Below are 25,824 nucleotides of genomic sequence, written 5' to 3'. Positions count from 1 at the left end.
ATGATGAGAATGCTGCGCAACAACTTTGTATTTAAAACACTGAACCGATCTGAAAAGCCTGCATGAGGATCTTGATTTAAACAGAGCTCACTGGGGATCGCTTTGTATGACGTGAAATAACAAAGTGATCCATTGTTTACTGTGCTGCATGTTTATTTTGGAACTATGACCTGAAAGGGGAAAGAGTGAAACTTGGGTCACCATCTCGGTGTTTGCTTTTGCTTAGCCCCTCTCTATATGAGACCCTGCATGTTTGCATTTGTTTTAACTTAACACCACAATCCAGAATCGGATCACATTCTAATTATAATCATCACAGAATGACCAGAACAAAATAAAAAAGCCTCAGAGCTTTTTATTTGGAACAGATTTCCTCTCCCTGTTGCTTCAACAGGTGACTTTTGCCAGTATAGTATTATATTTGAATTATAAATCCTAGATTTAAGAAGGGACATGCAGAGATCCTGTTCACACTCACATACACCCATGGTATACATGCACACGCAGTCAGTGGTTGGAGATGACGCTATAGAAAACAAAATTAAGTCCAGCTGGAGCAGACAGCTGGAAACCGTGCAGATGACATAATGATGGGATGGCAAGCCAGCAAACAACTCAACAAACACATAACCACAGTGTCGTTACATATAACCAGCCCTTCAGAATGCAACTCTGAGAAAAGAGTAACCTCAGTGTTTTCATGTTAAAACAACCACTTCTACTTTTATTACTTTGCAAAAGTGCAAAAAAGTCCACATAAAAACTTTCAGAGATTTTCAGAAAGCCTGAGGAAACACTGATGAACATTTCTTATTACAGGATAATAATTAGGCTCTTGGAATCAAATTTGAAGGAATTGGTTTCAAACGTTTGCACAGAACATAAGCTGTGGTAATTGGAGACATAAGGGAACAAAACTGGAGAGGCACTTGAAGCACTAAGGTTGATTTAAACACCCTGATTGTATTTCATCAAAACATTAAATATTTGTTCAGTTCTTTAGCCTCAGCCTGGAGAGAACACATTCTTAGAGCTCACTTTAAAAATGTTAGGAGACCTTTAAGAGCTGGAATGAAATAAGTCAGAGAGAAATGTATCTGAATTCTCATCTCAAACCCTTGACCTAAGAACAGGCATGTGGAGTTAGATTTGTGTGGATAGCAGAGAACCTCAGGAGATGAAAACAAGGCCAGCAGGACTGCAAATCATTTAGCCTGGAACAGCGACATCTTTTTTCAAGAGCCTAGCATGCAAAGTCATTCATGAAACAATGTGGAAACCTTAGAGGAGAACAAACAAAGCCTTCAGCAAGGGTCCTGCTTTATTGCTTCTTTGCAAAAGAGCTGCACAAATATTTGATTAAAAGAGCTGAAATTTTTATAAGGGGCGAGGCCATCACCATGCCAACGAGTGCAATGCATGCTCTTTAGCCTCAATCTTGCAGCTGATTTTCTGCATTTAAAGAGGAACTTATTAAAAAATACTTCGACAATATTGATCAAGGTGTGACATCCTCCAAAAGAAGAAAACACAATATTAAATATAATACATATATATAATAATATTAAAACATAATTTGCGATCAACCCACCTCTGTCAGAGATTTGTTATAGAAGATTTACATAAGATGTGGGCAAAAAAGACCAAGTTCAACATACTGGCAAGTTATATTACTGGCAGCAGAGTTGAAATGCTTGGCGCTTGAAATATTGTAGCCTACGAAATATAGAAACATCTCAGTAAATTAGAATATCATCAAAGCGTTGGGATGTCCAAAGCACCGCCCAGGGGCCATCTGAGGCCCTTATGATTTTCTGTGATTTTGGAATTATATACCTTTGTTACAATTAGGGAAATATAAGGCATCCTGTATGTTTTGGATCTACAAAACATGCACAGAAAAAATAATAATAAAAATTTCATGGCCCAGGAGTAATTTCAACTTGTCAGTTTAGGCCCCTGTTTGGACACCGATATATGTATTCATATTTATTTTGACAACTATGGCTTACAGCTAATGTAAAAAACAACAAACATAGTGTGTAATGAATGTAAATAATGTGACTTTCACTATAAAACTGAATTAATTCACTTTTTATGATATTCAAATTTATTGAGATTTAAGCAATCCTTTGGCATTTAAAAGATGAAAACTTATTCTAGTTTTAATTCATGTGGTAATCAGAACTTTCACAGAAGCAAATATTTTAACCTGCACCGTAGGCTGTGCTGTGGCTGGTCTGACAGCAGAAAGCTTCGGTGTTAGCAGAAATCTTACTCCACCTAAAAAACAACTCCAGCACAAACAAGATTCAACTTGGCCCTAAATCTGCTGATTGTTTCAGCTTCTAGTGAGACTGTTCACAGCAGCAGATGGGAAATGGTTGTGGTTCAGTGTAGAAATCAGAGATGCTTTATCTGAAATGGTTTCTGTGATTTCTCAGAGTTAGTTTTTGTGTTCTGGGGGCTGGGGTGGCCTCCATGCTGTGCTAAGAAGAACTAAATTGTCATGGAAAACATTTCAAGCAACATACTGGAAGTGTAATGAAACAAAGGTATTAGAGGAAGACATCTGGGGAGCAAGGGAATAAATAACAAACCAAACACCTTCCCATCAGTCAGCTGATTATCTAGCATTAGGGTCTTTTATGAAAAAAAAAGCAGAAAACAACTGTCCAAAATAAACTGGCACCTCATAAAAGTCTCCTTATCCCTATTCTTTCATCAGCAAACAAACACCATTGGAAATGAGGCACTTCAGTGCATCACTTTCCAATTTGTGCAGCCGTTAAAGATTTGGACAGTACCCAAGCAACTTCAGTTTTCTCTTATGTTAAAACACTGATTTTATAACATGTGCAAGACCGAACACAGGTAGCAACCCATGTCTTATGGGTGAGGGATAGAGGCATTAAGCCCAGCCCCCCTCTGCAAACCCCCACCACCTTCCTAGAAGCATGCTGAAACTTGAGAAAGCGGCACCTCTCATATGCATAGTGAAAGCCATTCAAAGCTCCCAGCTCTATTCTTCTCCACAGTAAAAGAACTCAATCTGAAAGGAGGGAAAATGGCCCCTGTTGCACTGAGCAAACTGGATCTAAAAAACCAGCAGAGAGACTTCTAAAGTTATAACACTGACTGAGAAGGGAAACATTAAATGTATGCCTAATTTATGAAACTGTGCTGGAGATAATAAATGAACAGGCTCTTCTTAAGCACTGCAGCTCTATAAAATATCACCAGCCTGGACAGTTGCGATATAGCAGCCCTGACAACTGGAAACACGGCACCCATTCATTCAGAGTAAGGCACAGAGAGGCGACATCCATGCACCTAACAACTATTAACGTGAAGAATTTGCTGAACAAACCTGCAGGACAGCCAAACAGAGACACTTCCTCTTCAGCAGAGAGCTGTGATCCACCTGCACTGCAGCGAGTCCTCGCTCTAACACGCCTCTCCCATTTAGCCAGAACTCAGTGCAAAACTGTTGCTGCCCTCTTTCCCTTTTGTGCCCCTCCCACAGTATCTCCTCTTTTTAGCACTCTTTCTTTATCCACCAGAGCAGCAGCCTCTCCTGGTATGTCTGGAGAAAAATGCAAAGTAATCTGCAGCAGGCACTGCAATGGACTGGTCAGCACGCTGGGAGAGAGGGGGACAATTCAGAGGAAAACGGGGGGAGGGGTAACTTAAATTCACACATACATCACACAGTATGAGGTGACAGGGCTTTTTGTTGGACTGCCCCGATAAAGATGTCAAAAATGTGCCTACCTTCCACATCTCTGTTACTTGAAGTTCTACAACAATGGACAAAGATGTTAAAACAAACAAAGTAGTAACATAAAAGGTAAGAATAATCCTGAATACATTTCAAATGTTCTCTTGTAGTTTATTCTCCTCTTTTGGAGCCGATGTCAAATTTTCAAATTTACAAATTTTATAAAGTGGCTGGGAGATTTTCTTTCATTAAGGTCCAACAGAGAACCTGACTTTCTTTCCTACCAGTAAAGAACGGTTGTCCCACCATTACTCATCATATGTAAAAACATCCAACATTTTCCCTGTTCTCATATAAACAAATAACTTAATGTATCATCAGTGATTAAATCTTTATTGGCAAAAAAGCTTCTTCTAATTGCACACCAGATTTTGCATGTTTGCTCTGGTATTTTAAAGATTCATCTTTGGTGATGAGCTCCAAGCCTTTGGCGCTGGAAGGCCTATTTTCCACCACCCTAATCTTTAGCTCCCTCTGCAGATTTACAGTTGTCAGAAATTTGAGTCCTATTTGTTTGTCTGTTAAAGAGGACAAAAAGTAAAACAAAGTCTGTTTTTAAAAACTATAACTGACATCAGATGCAGTACTGCATTTGTTCAACTGCAGAGGCACTTCCAAATTCCTCTCCCATCCACTGAGCATGGGCACTCCCTCACTGAGGGTTCAACTAAATGCAACAGAGACTGAAGCCAAAGATTTTATTGTTCATGCATGAGACATTACTCAAAGGTCGGTGAAGAAATGAACAGGAGCATTGCCTTCAGCTTGTCTAACACAAAGGCTAAATTGTTGGTGTCAGTTAAAGTTACAAGTTAATCCTATAAATGAATATTTAATTGCAGCTTTCTCTATAAACATTTCCATTAGGGACTCAAACGATTAATTTCTGCAAGCCAAAGGCAAACAATAATTATAAGAACCAAAACCCATCGACCACACTCAGGAGCAGCATAAAGAAAGTCTGCCATCTGAGCTTATATTAGTTTAGAATCGCGCCATCAGGAAGAAAAACTGGGGATTACTGGAAGACACAGGATCATTGATGTACTGCATAACCAACTGTTAGTGTCTTAGTGGCAGGGATTCCCTGCTAGCTCGGCTTGTCTCTGAGGTAAGTGTGGTTTTATGTTTGTCAAACTACGTCTGGGAGAAGAGGATCAATCTTTCATCAACCCTGAAAGCAAGTGAATCTCCCACGCTGGAAACTATTTGTAAGAAGCTGTGGTGGGTTGAAGCTCAACTAAAATGAATGTCTTGTCATAAGTAATTTGTAGTTAGCAAGTAATATGTTGGCAAAAACAAAAAAATGTCCAGGAAACTATTTTCCCTGTACACACATTCATTTATTAAATAGCATTTTGAACACAAAAACAAGCCAAGCAGACTTTCTCACAGTGCTTTTTTAGCCTTTTCAGACTGAGCATACCTTTCCCAGAATACACCTTACCATCTGGCCTCCTACAGCATAGCTAGAGCTGGATGCCTGCTCTAACTTTAGCACATATATTTGTGGAATTACGCAGGGGCTTGGCAGTCTCCATGGTTAATATAGGGATGCACATCCCTATTATTTATGAGAGTGATTACATTTTTTTCATTTCAGCTGTGTTTAGGCCTGTAACTTTTCATGGTTATATTCATTTCCATGACCAAAATCAAGAAATATGTAAAATACAAAAAAATGTGAAAGAAAAAACTAATTACATATGAAACTTGGGCATTAATTGCATACTATTATGTCCAGCCAAGAGAAAAGTATGTATAGCAGGCTGAATTTCAGTTCATGTAGAGTGATATGGCAATTTATATATCTATATCTAGTGTAAAGGGCAAAAACAAGATAAATGTTGTCTAAGGGCAGTAGTTTAAAGATCTAACAAACTAGCACCATGTAGGGATTTAAAAGCACTGCCTGTGTGTTATTCACCATAGGAAGAAATGATTGCTTTTGTCAAAAACTGTGATTTAAAACACAAAAATGATGTCCCCATTCAGATATATGTTGTAATTTCTGTGCTACGCAGTGGTTGTTCTCGTTAAGTTATAAATACACTATAATCATGTAACTCTCGAATCAATATACAGTGGGGAGAAACACTGCCGATTTTACAGGTTTTTCCACTGCAAAGTATGTAGAAGTCTTTAATTTTTATATGGTATTAATAGGTACTCTTCAACTGTGAGTGACAGAATCTAAAACAAAAATCCAGAAAATCACAGTGTGATTTTTAAGTAATTAATTTGCATTTATTGCATGACATTAATATTTGAACCCTATAACAACCAGTAAGAATTCCAGCTCTCATGGGCCTGTTAGTTCTCCTTTAAGAAGCCCTCCTGTTTTCACTTCAATACCCAGACAGAGGGAGATTGACTGTTATCCTGAACTTCTTCCATTTTCTTATAATTGTGCCAACAGTTGCCTTCTCACCAAACTGCTTGGCTATTTTCCGTCCCAGTCTTGTGCAGGTCTACTATTTTATCCCTGATGTCCTCACACAGCTCTCTGGTCTTGGCCATTCTAGAGAGGTTGGAGTTTGTTTGTTTGATTGAGTGAGTGAGTGGACAGGTGTCTTTTATACAGATAACGAGTTCAAATAGGCGCAGTTAATACAGGTAATGAGTGGAGAACAGGATGGCTTCTTAAAGAAGAACTAACAGGCTAGTGAGAGACGGGATTCTTACTGGTTGTTAAGTGATCAAAAACTTATGTCATGCAATAAAATGCTAATTGATTACTAAAAAATTACAAAATGTGATTTTCTGGATTTTTGTTTTAAATTCCATGGGTCATTTAACATAATCTGGGGACATCAGCAGACATGTACTTACAAATAAAAAGTAAAAATCACTGCAAAATACAGCATTTTCTTATCTTATAAACTTTATGCTCACATACAACGACTGTGTTCACCCTAGTGTTTTGGGTTTATTACTTCCACCGAGCTCTCCTCTGTTCCTTGCAAAGATTATATTTGCAGCAACAATTCTTACCTGATCCTTTTTCTGTGCTCCCACACAGGTCATATTTATCCAGAAAACAGTCAGTGTCATATGAACAACAATAATCCAACAGAAACTGCAGATCCAGTTTTACATTTTATCCATATATGACTTGGTTTTTAAAAGAAGCAAGGCTACAAAGGCTTTTTGTTTACAAAAAGTGCTTTTAAAACTACTTAAGATAAATTATGATATAACTATGTTTTATATGTTTTTGCAGCTATAAAATATATTTGCCCTCAAAAAGTTTTAATATTGGCAATTTACAAGACATCTTCTATTTACATAAAAATGTTAAACTAATAAAGCATTATGTTTCTTGCTCCATTATAAAGAAAAAATAAATAAATAAATTGCACATTAACAGTAGTTTGTGAGAAATAGGCTTAGGTTAAGGAAACATCGCCCCCATACCCAGGCATTTTTTATAAAAAAGGTGAGTCACCACAATATAGTTTCATCGTGATATGTGCTAACTGGTGTATGTTTATGAATGACAGAAAAGAGGCAATTGCATATGATTTACACTTTCAATTGGTCTTTGAAATTAAGGTGAACAATAGCTCCATTTGATTTGATAAATTGATCTACTTAAAAAAAAGCCAGTTTAGATACCTACTACTTTTTATATTGAATCAGGTTTAATTTGCTATGGATCCCCAGCTAGACCCAAAAAAGCCCTGAAAGTTTCTTGGATATAATCAACGGTTCTTTCCACTGGTAGATGTGAGTAATCTGCAGCATTGCCTAATCAAAAGCATAAAGCGTAGTGCCAAGAGAAGCAAACACACACACACACTCTCACACACACGCACGCACGCACGCACGCACACACACATATCTGTGTTTTACTATCTTCATGAGGACTTTCAGTTACTTCTGTCCCAAGAACAAAATTTGGAAAGGTGAGGACCAGGAAAATGTCCTCACTTTGTCAAAATGTCCTCACTTTGTCAAAATGTCCTCACTTTGCGATAAAAATACGAAAAATGGTTCTCGCAACAAGTACAAGAACACACACACACACACAGAACTGCAATGTCAAAGAAAATTAAGGACACTTTCTTCAGGATCTGTCTCCATTTAACAAGAACAAAACATGCATGCATCAGTACCCCTTCACACAACACATACCATGAGATACACACACTTTCTCCACCTAGAAACAATCTGCATGCAGACTGAATCAATCCTTTTCACTACCAGCAAGAACAAGGGCATAGCAAACCATGCAAATGCTGATGCAAGCTAAAATCCCCTAAAAACCCAGAGCTAGAACTGGGATTCACCTGCCACAGCCTGCATTGCGCTTCTGGACTGTGTCCACTTCTAGAAACAAAACATGACTTAGCAAAAAGAACGACAATGTCTGTTAAAGCAGTGGGGTTATTATGCTGAATTACTATGTTTATTATACTGCATTAAAAACCACATGTGGTCAGACTACAAAAATAAAGCACCCAGAGCAGCCATTCATGTCAGATATTTTGTAATCTGCCTCTAACTGATGATGAAGAAATTAATGTAAAGCACACCCACATTTGATATTAAACGGGTAACATTGGGAACAAATATTGTAAAAAGAAAGTGAAAATAAATATTAAATTGATACTGTTTAAAATCTCACACTCATCAGCTTTCTGAATTACATGCAGCCAGGGCATTGTATTTAATAACATCCTAAACCGGATGATCACACATGAAATCAGCTGTTCAGACCCACAAACATTTCCCCCAAAAACACATAAAACAAAACCACAATGAAACAGAAATTTATTGAAGGTCCTTATGCAAACCAGCATCTGCAGAAGGAGGGAGCAGGCAGAAAGCAGCTGCTTGTAATTAGACTGCTTATATCGGATGTAACGGAAAGACAACTACGGTGAATCCGCAGAGCATGAATATCCAATATCCAACCTTAAACTAACTTCATACTGGTCAAATGTCCATGGTTTTGCACTTTAAAGTCTTTGTCCTCATTATTGCCATGGCTGACAAAAGAATTTCCTCATTAAGCCAAAATTGTAACTTCTTCAGTCAAACGTTGGCGATTCACCAGTCCGGACAGCAGCGCCTCTCCACTCCTATGTCAGTTCTGGCTTACTTGTTGCAGGTATTGAGAAATACCTGCAACAAGTAAGGCAAGTTCTAAGAAGTCAGCTCAATGGCAAGAACAAGGTCTGGGCAATCAACATCAATGCCTTGCAGATAATCAGATGGTCTTTTGGGATAAGTTGTCCAAAGGAGGAGACGCAGACCACAGATGTTAAAACATAAAAGCTACTCATCATGTATGGTAGAGTCCACCCCAAATCCAGTATCCACAGGCAATACATGAAGCACACAGAAGGAGGCAGATGACTAGTGAGCATCAGAGCCACTATCCAATATGAAACATCCAAGCACCAAGAGTACATCAGGAAGGTGGCCCCAAGGGATGAGGGGCTCAGTAAATGTCTCAGACAATGAAAACTGGAAGAGAAGGAGCATGAGGAACCATTATGGGATGCATCACCGACAGATACCTGAAGTGGCTGATATGACCAAATCATAGCAATGGCTAGAGAGGGCAGGTCTGAGGGACAGCACAGAAGTACTGATCATAGCAGTGCTGGAGTAGGCCTCGAGCACCGGATCAGTAGAAACAAAGATTTCAGACACAAACAGACAAAATAGTAATGGCCAACCAACAGCATTGGGATCATTGATAAGCACCAGACAAGAGCCATTGTGATCGACGTGGCTATTGCAAACAATGGAAACATTAGAAAAACAGAACATGACAAAGTGAAGAAATACAAAGGGTTCAGAGAAGCGCTAGAGAAAGCCTGGCGGGTGAAAGAAGCAGTAGTGCTTATGGTCACTGGAGCACTCGAGGCAGTGACCCCACACAGAAGAAGTGGCTCCAACAAATTCCTGGAGAAACATGGGAGATCTCACTCCAGAAGAGCACAGTCCTAGAAACAGCAAAGGTACTGCAAGTCATAAGCTTCTAGGCCCCTGGCAGAGGACCGGCGCAGTTGGTAGCACTGTTGCCTTGCAGCAAGAAGGTCCCGGGTTCAACTCCTGGCCAGGGGTCTTTCTGCATGGAGTTTGCATGTTCTCCCCGTGCATGTGTGGGTTCTGTCTGGGTACTCCAGCTTCCTCCCACAGTTCAAAAACATGACTGTTAGGTTAACTGATTTCTCTAAATTGCCCTTAGGCGTGAATGAGTGTGTGCATGGTTGCTTGGCCTGTGTTCCCCTGTGATGGACTGGCAACCTATATATATATATATATATATATATATAAAGTTTTGGAACGCCTTTCTTATTTAATGGTTTTCTTTATGTTTATGACTATTTACATTGTATGTAGGTTCTCACTGAAGACATCCAAACTGTGAATGAACACATTTGCAATTATGTAGCAAACCACAAATTGTAAAATGACTTTGTTATATTGTAGAATCCTTAAAGTAGCCGCCCTTTGCTATAATGTCTGAAATATTAACTTCTGGCCGTCTCTCAATGAATCTTTGGGAAGTTCTTTCAAGACTCTTTGGAAAACCATTTTAGGTGACCACCTCATGAAGCTCATGGAGAGAATAATAACAGAGCAAAGCAGTCATCAAAGAAAAGGGTGGCTATTTTGTAAAAATCTAAAATATGAAAATGTTTAGTTATTTCACACTTTTTGTTTACTACATAATTACATGTGTGTTCATTCACAAGTTTGTTGTCTCTGGTAAGAATGTACAATTTAAATAGTAGAGACACAAGTAAGAAAGGCATTTTGAACGGTAATGTATATGTATATATATACAGTACAGACCAAAAGTTTGGACACACCTTCTCATTCAAAGAGTTTTCTTTATTTTCATGACTATGAATATTGTAGCTTCACACTGAAGGCATCAAAACTATGAATTAACATGTGGAATAATATACTGAACAAAAAAGTGTGAAAGAAGTGAAAATATGTCTTATATTCTAGGTTCTTCAAAGTAGCCACCTTTTGCTTTGATTACTGCTCCACACACTCTTGGCATTCTGTTGATGAGCTTCAAGAGGTAGTCACCTGAAATGGTTTTCCAACAGTCTTGAAGGAGTTCCCAGAGATGTTTAACACTTGTTGGCCCTTTTGCCTTCACTCTGCAGTCCAGCTCACCCCAAACCATCTCGATTGGGTTCAGGTCCGTTGACTGTGGAGGCCAGGTCATCTGGCGCAGCACCCATCACTCTCCTTCTTGGTCAAATAGCCCTTACACAGCCTGGAGGTGTGTTTGGGGTCATTGTCCTGTTGAAAAATAAATGATGGTCCAACTAAACACAAACCGGACGGAATAGCATGTAGCTGCAAGATTCTGTGTTAGCCATGCTGGTTCAGTATTTTTTCAGTACTTTTTTCAGTAATTTTGAATAAATACTCAACAGTGTCACCAGGAAAGCACCATCACACCTCCTCCTCCATGCTTCACGGTGGGAACCAGACATGTAGAGTCCATCCGTTCACCTTTTCTGCGCCGCACAAAGACACGGTGGTTGGAACCAAAGATCTCAAACTTGGACTCATCAGACCAAAGCACATATTTCCACTGGTCTAATGTCCATTCCTTGTGTTCTTTAGGCCAAACGAGTCTCTTCTGCTTGTTGCCTGTCCTCAGCAGTGGTTTCCTGCAGCTATTTTACCGTGAAGGCCTGATTCACACAGTCTCCTCTTAGCAGTTGTTCTAGAGATGTGTCTGCTGCTAGAACTCTGTGTGGCATTGACCTGTTCTCTAATCTGAGCTGCTGTTAACCTGCGATTTCTGAGGCTGGTGACTCGGATTAACTTATCATCTGCAGCAGAGGTGACTCTTGGTCTTCCTTTCCTGGGGCGGTCCTCATGTGAGCCAGTTTCTTTGTAGAGCTTGATGGTTTTTGCGACTGCACTTGGGGACACTTTCAAAGTTTTCCCAATTGTTCGGACTGACTGACCTTAATTTCTTAAAGTAATGATGGCCACTCGCTTTTCTTTACTTGGCTACTTTTTTCTTGCCATAATACAAATTATAACAGTAGGACTATCAGCTGTGTACTGTATCCACCTCCTGCACAACACAACTGATGGTCCTAATCCCATTTATTAGGCTTGAAATCCCACTTATTAAACCTGACAGGTTTAATACACTGTGAAGTGAAAACCATTTCAGGTGACTACCTCTTGAAGCTCTTCAACAAAATGCCAAGAGTGTGTGGAGCAGTAATCAAAGCAAAAGGTGGCTACTTTGAAGAACCTAGAATATAAGACATATTTTCAGTTGTTTCACACTTTTTTGTTCAGTATATAATTCTACATGTGATAATTCATGTTTTTGATGCCTTCACTGTGAAGCTACAATATTCATAGTCATGAAAATAAAGAAAACTCTTTGAATGAGAAGGTGGGTCCAAACTTTTGGTCTGTACTATATATATATATATATATATATATATAAATAATTTTATTTTATTTATTTTTTTTTTCGAGGAGGATGTCAACATTCCTGCCCCTAATGTAATATTCATGAGCAAATGTGGACCGCAGCAATAATTTAACATGACAAATGGCCCCAAGCATCTGGCTTTGATATAATATAGAACAATTTATTTTTATCTGATAAGTCTGTGGCGGGGAGACGTTTCAGACCAAGTGTGGTGGGGGATGTAGGAAGGCATGCTGTAACTCTCCGTGTTGACTTCAACGCTTTGTGACATCAGGACATAACAGTGTGCCCTAATGAGCTCATGTCTAGCACAAGGAAGGGAGGTGTTACATAAAATTAAGCTGAACAACATGATCCTTGAATGTAGGATTTCTGAATCTACACTTTTTAATCTAATGGATGAACCTTAATAAGTAAACATCATGGTGGATTCATGTTACTCATGTCATATTAAACAAAAAGGCCTTGAGTAATTCAATACAGGCTATAAAAGTGATCAACATTCAGTTTCATCTCAGTGCAGTCCAGAGGGAGACATTAGAATATAAAGCAAGACTAGAGATCCAGTCAAAGCGAAATTCAGACAAACACAGATTAGTGCCCAGCATTGCTTCTTACAACAATAGTCAAGAGTAGATGTCCACCTTCTGCTGCCAAAATGACTGATTTAAATCAATTTAAGATGAGGCAGTGGAATATATTTAAACATGCAAAGATGTTTTAGTGGGTGAGTAAACAAGGACCACCAGCAGGGAACATTTTTGAATATTTGCATGGTTTGATAGTAAATTACTGTGGGTGTCAGCATGTTTTAAATGTTCTGCCAATTGATAAATAAAATCATGAAGACCCTTATATCAAAAAAGCAAATAAAAAAACTGAGAAGCGAAAGATAGAAATGTCTGCTTTAGGTTGCTGGTGTGCCTAACATTCTGGTTTTCCTCTGGAGACTTGTTAAATATAAATCAAAAAGAAAATGGTGGTCAGATATGCATGTAATGTTTTCTTGTTGAAGATTTTATTTCAGAACTTGGTCAGAATCCACAAAATAAGAACCCTTATAAGAGGAGAGCTCACTTTACCCACAAACTACACAAACACAAAAATGTTTTACAAAAATGTAACATTTAAAAAAAACTAATCTATGAAACATTTATTCTGGATTGTGGAAAATTGTGCAAATTCCCTAAGTTTTGTTCTCTGCTTTATTTATAAGTGTATTTTGGAAACTAGTTTGTTGTTTCATAAACGTTTCCTTATTCTTTAGTGTGTTGGGTTTTTTAAGGAATGAGCTCACCTGTTAACATAATAATAATCATATTCCTTCTATAAAAATATTTAATACCATGTTTTCTGTTTTAAATCTGCCTTTTTTATTTATTTAGTTGTCTTTGAATTCTTTTTTTTCTGCTTAATTCTGTTTTGTCCATCATTACTGGCTTTTTCTGCCTATTGTCATACTTGTTTCTGCCTTTTAGACTTTTGAGGGTAGTTCCATAAATAATCTCAAACAGAAGGAGGTCAGTCAGAGTTATTCTGGTTTGATCAGTGGTCCTAATCTCTCAAATTTTGTGACAGGTTGACTGGCCAAAACGGGGATCAGTACAAACAATGGGTGTAAAATAAACTTTTAATACAAATAAAATGTACAGGAGATTTGAGCATTTTTATAATTTCATTTATGCTATACATTAAAGAATTTAACTAACATGAGAATTAAGCAATATGCAATGTTAAATTACATGAATATGAAGTGGTTTGTTTATGGCTACAAAATGTAGGTAATTGTGGACACAATGCCAATAAATAGGTGCAGATTGGGAAAACATAACAATTGCTGCCACAAGAAATGTGTGAATATGATTTACTGGGGTAGCAACATGAACAGTCCTGACTGCTCATCCTCCCTCTAGGTTAACTCCATTTTCTCCTCCAGAGTCATGAGGAGGCTTCAATGAATCAGCCTATTGAGCTGAACAGAACTGTGCATTGGCTTTAACACTGTCAGATTGTGTGTGTATGCATGTGTGTGTCAGTATGCATGTGTGTGTCAGTGCTGCCCCACTTTCCCAGCCTCCCAAAATACAAAGCTGTCATTTGTTGCCTCTCTGCTCAACAAAAGCTCCAAAGGCCACAAGAGCTGAAAGTGAAATTTGAAAGAGTGAGTTTGAATCTGTGTCGTGCCTGTATTCTTATATGAAATGCTAAATTTGCAAATTTCTGCTTGTTTGGTCTCTAACAGGCAGACAAGTGAACAGAAAATGACTCCAGCCTTTTTATATTGAATGATTTTTATAAGGGCACTGGAATTCAATATGCACTTCTTATCATTTTTCAACAAAACCAAGACATGGATTAACAAACATCCACAAACCAAAAGATCCAGAGTCATATCAGCAAGATCAGAACAATTATTGTCCCATCTTAAGAAAATAGCAACCAGCAGAAAACAAATCATAATAAATGGGGCCTTAAAGCACTAACCAAAACCAGTACATGAACAATCAAGCACTGACACAAGCGCACACAAACCAACATAATCTGCCTCATGTCAGCATGCATGAGTCACAGAGCAGACAGCTGTTCTTTATCAGGAAAACTCCCACTTGGAGTGTAATTAAGACAGTGTATATCTGAGAATCAGATTATGTCAGTTCTTGGAAAGGAAACTAAAATAAAAAATAATCAGCCAACGGGGTCAGTGGAAATCAGTTGACGAGAGAGAGCGATCAGTCCGAGGAAAAAATGAATGAGTGAATTTATTAAACCGTTCATTTTGTCAAATGTATCCTTGCTGACTAAATGTTGCTACAATTAACTATTTGTTCAAGAAATCTAATGTAAATCCAGAAGTTTTCAATAATTGTAGACAAATCTGGTTATGATGATGCTGAAGTTCCTATTTCAGATTTTGTATTTTGACAGGGATTCTTGACTAGTTTTATTCAAGTCATTTTGTAGGAGTTTTTTCTACAATTAAAGGCTAAGAGTTTTCCTTGCTGCCAGCTCTTGTACTTAATAGGTAATCAGTACACTTGTCTTCATTCTGTGACCTGGCTGCCAGTCCTTGTCAGATCCCTCTTATTTCATTCTGAATAATTCTGGTCAAATTTAATGGTTTGTTTTTGGAGATTTGAGTTTAATTATTTTAGTTTTTCTGCATCCTAAAGCTGGGCTACTGCTTGCCTGCATTTTGAGCCTTCTTCAACCACCTACATATAACAATTATATATAGTCAGTCAGTCACTTTCTACCGCTTATTCCATAGTGGGTCACAGGGAAGCTGGTGCATATCTCCAGCAGTCTATGGGCGAAAGGCGGGGTACACCCTGCGCCAGTCCATCATGTCATAATTTCTTACCAGTTACAGATACTTTGTCCCAACTGGAGTCTCTGAAGGACAAGCTTGATGTAATGTTGTAAAACCTATATAAGTGTTCTTATTTGTTTCTAAATACATAGGTAAATTTTACACATACAGTTTGGGGAAGAGAAAGGCTAACTGACGTTAGCATATTCACTCTTAGTTTTAATATGACTTGTTGGTATTGGATCTCAGAGCGATTCCAGGTAATAATATGTGGAGAAAACTTACTAAAAAAGTTATTCTCCTGTGTTGGAGATATTTTATTTACTGACTTATATGAATTACATATTCTGAGTTATTTTGGTTCAAGATCTGGTCCTGCAGCTGTGCACCCACCCCCCGCAGTTAATAGTCCTGCAGTAAATAATAAATTGGATAGCAATTGTTTCCTAAGGACAGAAAGGTGAAAATCTGTGTATCAACTGATTTTATTTATTTTATTGAATTTATGGTATGTTCTATGACAAAAAAAAGTCCAAATGCACAAAGAACAGAACACAAGAATAAGCTAAGAAACTAAAACACAAAGGAACAAACTGAGTATGGCAACACCTTTCCAACAATAATGAACACAGAGAAATATAGTGAGTTGGCATTTCGAAACGATAATAAAGAACTTAGAAGTGATCAAAACACAAATTAAACGAAAACCCAAACACCCAAGGATCATAACACTGATCCACTTTACAGGAGTGATGTACTGAAGAAAAACACACTCAGAATATACTGAAAAATTTGAGGATAGGTCTCACGTCACAACAGAGTTAAATAAAAACAGACAGGAATTAAGTAAAATTAGCTTGTAGATATATTAGAACTTAAGAGTGAAGTCCAAAATTGCATTATGCTATTTTATAAACAAAGAAAAAACAAAAAGAAAGATTAGATGCCATCAAAGAAATAGTAACTTTCACTACTAAGTCAAACCGGGAACATGTCAAAAGGCAAGCTGATTAAGTTGTTTTATTAGTCTACATTACATGTAGATTTTTGCCATCAGCCTACGATAAACTACAGAAATCACAATGAAACTCATTAAGAGATTACATGAACAGCTGCTAATCCATCCTCTATTGTGGGGTAATTTATAAATTGGAGCATTAGGAGCTTAGCCACAGAGCTTAGTTGTGGTTTGCATTTAAAATTGGAAACATGCCCAAAATCCCAACGTCAGTTTCAGTGAGAAGCATGTGGCAATCAGGGTTAAAAAGGCGGATAACTTAATTCACGACATAAGTAGTAAACATACGAAATAAACGGTCTGAATATCCATTCCCGTCTGTAAGAGTGAGACAAGTTTCATCCTTGTTAGTGTTAACCAGCCTGCCATAAAACTGTGCTTTGCGCAACCAGTTCAAAACATCCACAGCCTTTATCCGTGAGTAAGACTTGCAAAACTGTATTACAGGACATGCGGAATAATTCTTTTCATCAAAACAAATTAGATTTAGCTAAATATTCAAGTGTTTTTCAGTCTTTACAATGACCTTCGAGGTAAAAGAGCAGTGAAAGTATAGCGAAAGGCAGTGTAGCCCGTTGCGTCTGTATCTGTGCTCTGTAGCAGCTCTCCTTCAAAGACTCACCGTGTTGGAAGCACAGAGCACATACAGGGGTTGGACAATAAAACTGAAACACCTGGTTTTAGACCACAATAATTTATTAGTATGGTGTAGGGCCTCCTTTGTATTGTATTGGTACATTGTCATCCTGATACACGGCACCACCTTCAGGATACAATGTTTGAACCACTGGATGCACATGGTCCTCAAGAATGGTTCGGTAGTCCTTGGCAGTGACGCGCCCATCTAGCACAAGTATTGGGCCAAGGGAATGCCATGATATGGCAGCCCAAACCATCACTGATCCACCCCCATGCTTCACTCTGGGCATGCAACAGTCTGGGTGGTACGCTTCTTTGGGGCTTCTCCACACCGTAACTCTCCCAGATGTGGGGAAAACAGTAAAGGTGGACTCATCAGAGAACAATACATGTTTCACATTGTCCACAGCCCAAGATTTGCGCTCCTTGCACCATTGAAACCGACGTTTGGCATTGGCATGAGTGACCAAAGGTTTGGCTATAGCAGCCCGGCTGTGTATATTGACCCTGTGGAGCTCCCGACGGACAGTTCTGGTGGAAACAGGAGAGTTGAGGTGCACATTTAATTCTGCCATAATTTGGGCAGCCGTGGTTTTATGTTTTTGGATACAATCCGGGTTAGCACCCGAACATCCCTTTCAAACAGCTTCCTCTTGCGTCCACAGTTAATCCTGTTGGATGTGGTTCGTCCTTCTTGGTGGTATGCTGACATTACCCTGGATACCGTGGCTCTTGATACATCACAAAGACTTGCTGTCTTGGTCACAGATGCGCCAGCAAGACGTGCACCGACAATTTGTCCTCTTTTGAACTCTGGTATGTCACCCATAATGTTGTGTGCATTTCAATATTTTGAGCAAAACTGTGCTCTTACCCTGCTAATTGAACCTTCACACTCTGCTCTTACTGGTGCAATGTGCAATCAATGAAGACTGGCTACCAGGCTGGTCCAATTTAGCCATGAAACCTCCCACACTAAAATGACAGGTGTTTCAGTTTCATTGTCCAACCCCTGTATGTACGAGTAGTCATTAAAAAGTTTGAGACTCAGACTCAAGTTTATAAAGCATAGAACAACCTAACATTAGTCTAGCATTTTAGCAAACCCTTCCGCATCACTAGCAGGAGCAAAATATACTTTTATTAGCGACTGCTGTTGCATGGGGGTAACGCAACCCAAGTAAGTACAGGTGGCTATCTTGAGGAAACCCTGTGGGAAACAAAATATCGTTAATTTAAAAAAAGAGATTCTGTTCACCTTGTTTACTATAACATGAAACAAATGAGCTGGTTTAAGAAATATATATTTAGGAATAGCCAGCACAAAATGTCTAGAAAACTACCCAAAAGACAAAATTCAGTTAAACTGTTAAAGCTTTGCACATTTGCTGTTTTATTAAATAGAAAATGTTTTTCAACATAACATTCAAAGTAGAAAATCCATCCTTACCAATAAGAACCTAATAGAGGCCAAAGCTGAACATATCGACTCATACAGAAAAAGAAGAAGGTGAAAAAAGACAAAATAGAAAATTTTACCAAACAAAGATTTTTAAGATAATTTGTATCAAATATTGTGTGGCACAAATAAAAATAAAGGAAACATGGAGTCATAAGCAAGTAAAAGCAAATAAAATATTAATGCATTATATTGGCCTGGATTGTGCATACACAGTTAATGCAAAACCCCCCACAAAAGACAAAAAAGGAAACAAAGCAGATAGACTTCTACCATTAAAAGTGGCAGTGAAGTATACTTGAAAAGCTGGCAGGTGAATGGCGTTTTAGCATCTGAGCTGAAGATGTGAAGGAGAACCCTAAGAACAGCCAAGTTGCTCCCTGCTCCAGAAAATGTTCCATTGATGTGATCCTATGCATTATTTCCCTCCAAGACATGCTTTAACTGCAGCAGCATTCAAAACTATCAAAGACTCTCTATGGCTGTTTTGCTAAAAGTACTGTAAGAGAGGTGTTGACACAAATTTCTTTAAAAAGAAACTACTTTATGCACACAAATAAACTGTCCAAAAGTATCTCTTAAGTTAAGCACAAACCAAAGCGTCATTCATTCCAGGTTTGCCAAAAAGAGTCCAATACTGCTCTCCTTTTAGCTGCTGCGTCCTTGTCAGAAACCACAAAGGAGGATAAGAAGCGGAGGGAAGAAAAGCCAAATATTTCCATTTCATTCAACGCTTGATTTAAACATTTCCTCCTTTACTTTATTTCCATCCTGATGTACTTGTTATGTGTAAAACAATTTGCTAAATAGAGCAGCGGTGTTCCTCTAATTAACAGGTGTCAAGGTTCAATAGCTGAAATGAGACATGTGAAATTCCTACCTCCTAGGGGACTGTCCTCTCCACTTAATCACGTCCTGTCAGCTACGGAAAAAAAAACAAAAAACGTATTTTTACTTCATGTGTTCCAGTCTTCAAGGACTTTTGCAACCAGGCATTACAATTTCTGAGACACAGTAAGTATCGAAGGTTAAGACACCTGACAGCTCGAGGCAGAAATAAGCATTTACTTTAAATACTGTTCACCCACAGCGTGTTTTCTGAGGTCTGTAACAAGGAACAACAATAAAAATAGGGAAATCATTACTTCTCAAGAAAGAAAAGCTTTTCATTGGTCTTGAAACCTCAGTATACTTTGTAACTTAAAGTGCAAATACAGAAGAAGTTTAAGGTAAAACTATGATTTTCAAAGCATGTTCCATAAGTTCTATGAGATGATTAACACTTTAAATCCCATACGTTGTAAAAGTATTCATACCCCATGAACTTTCCCACTTTTTATTACACTGTAGTCGCAAAATTTGACGTATTTTACTGGGATTTTATGTGGTTGAAAAACACAAAGTAGCACATAATTGGGAAGTGTGAGGAAAATTATAAATTGTTTGCATGTTTTGATTAGACATAAAAAAAGGTATCATCCCCTATTAACCCATACTTTTAGAACAAATTTTCACTGTAACTGCAGCTGACAAGCTTCCCTGTCTGTGTTAAAGAAAAGGATCCCCACAGCTTGACGCTCCCAACACCATGTTTTACAATAGGGATGGTGTGTTCAGTATGATGTGCAGTTTTAGTTTCCCTCTATATATATACTATTCTGTATGTAGGTAAAATCTGACCAGAGCTTCCTCTTCTATGTCTTGAAGCTCTGGATCTCTGCAGGTCCTCTAGAGTTACCACAGGTCTCTTGCTTCTCTGCCTGTCAGTTTAAAAGTACAACCATGTCTTGGTAGGTTTGCAGTTGCAGCATTCTTCTTCCCTTTTCAGATGTTGGACTGAAGAAGGTTCTGTGAGTTATTCAAAGTTGGGGATGTTGTTTTATAACGTAACCCTGCTTTAAGCTTTTCTACGCATTTCTCCCTCACCTCTTTGCTGTGTTCCTTGGTCCTTACAAAGCCATTTGGTTATTAATGTTTTCAAAGCGGCTGGATTATATTGAGATCTATTATGAACAGGTGGACTTCTTTTACGCCATGGGACTCCTCTAGGCAATTTGTTGCCTGTTGTTTGGTATCAGAATGGGCTCGGGGTTGAGGGGCTGGATTCAAAGGTAGTTTCTAGAATTTCATTTATAAACTATTTTAAAAACCATGTATAATTTTTCTTCCACCTCTCAAGTATTCGAGTTGACCTATCACATAACCTACCAATGGAATACCTAAAGTTTTGTGGTTATAATTTGAGAGAATTTGAGGAAGTTGAAGGGGATGTAAATAATTTTGCAAGGCACACTGCATTTAGATTTAAAAGATCTTCACCTTAACAGAATTTCTAACAAATCTGTTACATTTATTTTACGATCCTGTTCTTGTAGTCCTGACATTACTAGGATTTTTTTTTTAAATTAAGAATTAATGTTTTCATTTGCACCACATAAATTTCCTTTGTGCTTTTACCTGCCTATTTGTCAGAGTTCTGATAGTTTCCACGGCTGGCAGTGGATTGTAGTTTTCACTCTGTGCTGCCAGTCACATCACACTGCAGGAAGCCCAAAGGAATCAGTTTTCCCTCAATGATCATCTATGTCATCTACAAAAACACCTACTGTGTCAACACCAGGAAGCACAGCTCACTGTGGGAGAACAAGAGCTGACTGATGACATGTGAGATGTGTTATTGTTGAGGTCGTTGAGCCTGAATTCCATTATGATGATGATAGCTGATCAGTGGGAGGTTTAGGACTGGTCCCAAATAACACTCCAGGAGGATGAGAAAAGGAGGCCTACAAACATTAATAGCACACTTGTTGTTGGTCATAGAAATACATCGGAGGAGAAGATCTATTATACCCTTGGCCAAAGTAGATGCTGGTATGGGAATAATTTTGAGCTTAACCGTAGATATATACTTATTTAAATATTTGAAAGTTGGATTGTAAAATTTTTGAAAATAACTAAGGTCCTGGACTCATGAAAGGCAACACGTCTATTTCCACAGACAGACAACCAATTCAAGTGTCAATTTGTCAAAATAAGTTTTCAGTAAAAATCTGAGATCACTCTGTTGTAATCTCATTTTTAAGAAGGTCCCGGGTCATTAGCACCTGTGCCCTTTCATATCCCCTTTATCGCCATTATTTATACAGATGATTCCCATCAACACATGAGGTCTCATTTTCACAACAGACCTGCAAGGGTTAAAATGCCTTGCCATTTTAACCTTATAACCTTATTTTATACCTGATAAACAAACCGTTTGTACCAGCATACATAAGCCATTTCTTAAAACTGTTACACCCTCTTTTCAATTATTCAGGTTCAGCATGGGAATTGCTGCAAACTCTGCTGCAGACCACTGCAAGGTGCTCAAAAAACAGTGTCAGGCACTGGAGAAGCGGTAGGTGAAGACAGAGCAGTTGACGGTGGAGAGGTCTGGACTCGGGATCAGTGTGGAGAGACTTGAGACAAGACTTCAGCTTGGGACCTGGAGGGCTGAAGAGAGCCACATAAACTGGTAGGGTATGCTAGATATATTCCACAGTGTGTGACAACAGCCTTGCCTTTTTTTTGGTCCAGAAATTACAGCGCAAACCAGGAACTTCTGTGAATGTCTAAGGACTCACTTATTTGGAGTTGACACAATTAACATAAATGGAAAAAATTATTACAGGGGCAAAAAGAAATGCAGGTGTGACAGGTACAACCAGAACAAAGATAAATGAGGGCAATGACACCACAGCCCAAGACAGGAAAATATGATGAGATATGTCTTTGTTCTTTACTCAGGTTGCACCTTATTATTCTTGTATTGGATAAAGGGTTCATTGCAGTGAGGAATAATGTGGTATATTAAGTTATTTAGCCCATCTGATGGATTCATCTTTATTTATTTATTAATCTTTTACCAAATATATTTGTTTTCTGTGAACAAAATTTATTATTACTGTTTTGAAATATGTAATTGCACATTTTATGTTTTTTTTTGTTTTGTTTTTAAGAGGAATGGTCATATTTCTATCTTCAACAAAAGTTACTTTTTTGACCCATTTTGTTTGGTTGGGATGGAGGAGCTGAATATTGTTTTCATTTTTTAAAGGGGGGAACAACAGAAAAAGTTAGAACCACTTGTCTGATGTAATATTCTAATGTTTTCATTAGCTGTAAGTGAAAAATTATAATTAACAGAAATAAAGAGTTGAAAACATCAGTCTGTGCGAAATTAATCTATACAACTTGTTAGTGAATTGAGTTACTAAAATTAATAAATTTTTGAATAATATGGTAATTTGGTTATTATGACTGCATTTCCCCACTCCCAGAACCAAAAATGGTTCAAATTATCAGCAGAAAGATTGCTAACAACACTAATTTATTTTAAAGCTTTAACAAAGTAAAACTCTGGACATGTCTAACAAGTCATATCTTGCTGAAGGGGAGATGCAGTGAGACGTGAGAAACCAGCACAGTTACATAACACGTTTTTCTGCTGACCGCTGCGGTGGCCTTGGTGATTTGGCAGATATGACTGTCCAGCAAGACAGCATGACCTTCTTTAGCCTCGTTACATAAAACCCAGAGACATTCTGAGTGTTTAAATTTTTTAACTCATCGCGGATTTAGTTTTTTCAGCAGGTGATGTCACTCATATGGATATATAACAGGCCAGATTTAAAAATGTATACCATTAAATCCCAAAGATGAGAAGAGTATATTGACTGTCACATCTTTCATCATGCAACAGCTCATTATTCTCATTCTTATGAAGGTGATGTGAGCTGAAAAGATGAAATCATTCAAACTTGTCATTCTTCAGATTTGTCAGACTTTTATCTTCATTCTTAGCTCCAGAATATCCACCCATCTATTGTCTATACTTGTTTATCCTTGGAGGGTCACAGAAGGGCTGGTGCCTATCTCCAGCGGTCATTGGATGATCCTGGAAAGGTCACCAGAGCATCAAAGGGCACCAAAGAGACACATAGGAGAACCTTAAAGGAATTCACGCATGCATGTAGAGAACATGCAAACTCCATGCAGAAAGAGCCATGGCTGGGCTTCTTGCCGCAAGGTCACCATGCTAACCACTGTTCCTCTGCCTAGTCCAGCTCCAAAACAGTAGGCAGAAAAACCTGAATGTCAGGCCAATTGGGGCCATAAAGTTTGTTCAAACGAAAGAAATTTGAACCTGAAAAATAAAAGTTTGTTCAGAAGAAAACAATTTGAACCTAAAAAATAAAAGTTTGTTCAAAAGAAAAACATTTGAACCTGAAAAAGTATTTTGAACCTCCCCCCAAAAAATTTGAAAACTGGAAAAAAGGTTTTGCAACGGAAAAAAAAACAGATGTGAAACTGGAAAAAAACAAGTTCAAAACTTTGATTCAGCTTGTGGGACGGTGGTTCAGTTCAGCCCGTCAACCACCGGCCCACCGACCTGCACAGACGCAGGGCAAGCGCAACATCAAGTACGGAAAAGGCGACAGTTTGTGGTGCGCTGATATTTTTCTGGACCATTCTGCCCTAAACTATGCCATATCAACCTCTTAAGGATAACCTTTATTTATATGACTCATAGCAGTTTTTCCCATTTATACCTTAATGATATATAGCATAAGTTCTAATGTTTCCTTTTTGTTAGAATAGGACAAGAATGCTCATTGACACACATTACAAGGATAAATGGCCCAAGGTTTGTCATGAATGACCTGTGGCTGGGGCACTGGGTTTGATGGTGGAGCAGGCTGTAACTGGTTTGATTAGAATGCAGCAGCACACTTAGATTAAGGATGGACACCCGCTACTACACAACCTACCAGATAGACACCACAATGGTGACACATAGTCTACTGATAAACACTGAGGGAGGAAACATCCATTGCATTGGAGTGCCAGATATAAAACTACATGTGACCTTCTATCGGGGCTCTTCCTCATCCTTTCACAGACACTACGGTCGGAGACGGGAGCCTTAGCGGTGATCTCTAATCATTCCTCTGTCTAATTTAGATTAAAGGAGCTGAAAGTTAGAAACTGTTTGAGATTTGTTCATTTTAAGAGTCAGTGTATTCAGAAAATACCGGCTCGTTTGCATCTGGTTTCATTCCTGCCGCTTAGTCTGGCGGTTCTTTTGCTTTATATTGAGAGCATGGGAAATCTCCAACACTGACTTAAAATGCTGTGCAAATCTGTCAAGATCATATTTTCTCCTCTGAGATGCACATCGTGTATTCACGCAAGCATGTTATCTTTCAAAACCAATCACTCGTACTCGTACTCGTCGTCTTCCGCTTATCCGGGACCGGGTCGCGGGGGCAGCAGACTCAGCAGAGACGCCCAGACGTCCCTCTCTCCAGACACCTCCTCCAGTTCCTCCAGGGGGAGCCCAAGGCGTTCCCAGGCCAGCCGAGAGACATAGTCCCTCCAGCGTGTCCTGGGCCATCCCCTCCTCCCGGAGGCCCAGGGGACCAATCACATATATATAGAATATCGATGATGTATTACAGATAATCCCAGTTCCCACGGTCCCTGAATGCAACAGCTGGGAATATGTTGTTCAGCCGCTGTGTTGAGCAGTCAGTCATGGTTCCACACCCCCTTGATCTGAGGCCCCGCCCCCCACGCCAAAACAGGGCCAAAAGTTTGAAGATGGAAAAAAAATCTGCAAGTTCGAAAAAAAAAAACTTGAATCTGAAAAGTAGGTTTCTTTTCAGTTGCAAAACCTTTTTTTTCAGTTTTCAAATTTTTTGGGGGAAGGTTCAAAATAACTTTTCAGGTTCAAATGTTTTTCTTCTGAACAAACTTTTATTTTTCGGGTTCAAATTGTTTTTGTTTGAACAAACGTTTGGCCCTGTTTTGGCCAATTTAGCTCCATAAGGAAACAACAAACTGTATTTTATAACATATAATTTGGTCTAAAAGTCAATCTGAATGATCACATGAACAGATCAGTTTTTGGGAATTTCTGTCTGGCAATAATTTCCTCTGAGAAATTGTTTAGTCACAGGTGGGTCAATTATATTAAAGGATGACAAACAGAGCTGTTCAGGCCTGGACCGATGCAAGCACAATTTCATACACACAATTTGTGCAAACACACATATACCCCACAGGAGCCTATACTGATTTCAGATGTGAGCTATTACACACATAAAGAGTTGGATAAAGAGCTGAC

At 38.6% G+C, this 25,824-nt stretch overlaps 1 protein-coding gene across 5 annotated transcripts in view; it reads right to left on the bottom strand.

Moving 5' to 3' along the window:
• Positions 1–25,824, bottom strand: part of add3a (adducin 3 (gamma) a) — a 158,035-nt gene that overhangs the window by 100,562 nt on the left and 31,649 nt on the right. For 3 of the 5 annotated variants that reach the window (XM_047364332.1, XM_047364336.1, XM_047364335.1), the window contains exon 2: positions 19,537–19,578. The exons of 1 other annotated variant lie outside the window; for it this stretch is intronic. The gene's annotated coding sequence lies outside the window, so the exon portion shown is untranslated. Of the gene's footprint in view, positions 1–3,370; positions 3,500–19,536; positions 19,579–25,824 lie in introns of those variants that run through there. One more of the 5 variants, XM_047364333.1, reaches the window with a different exon arrangement.

Source organism: Girardinichthys multiradiatus, chromosome 5, assembly GCF_021462225.1.
Source record: "Girardinichthys multiradiatus isolate DD_20200921_A chromosome 5, DD_fGirMul_XY1, whole genome shotgun sequence".
NCBI classification, from domain to species: domain Eukaryota; kingdom Metazoa; phylum Chordata; class Actinopteri; order Cyprinodontiformes; family Goodeidae; genus Girardinichthys; species Girardinichthys multiradiatus.
This window is presented reverse-complemented; position numbering and strand designations above follow the sequence as displayed.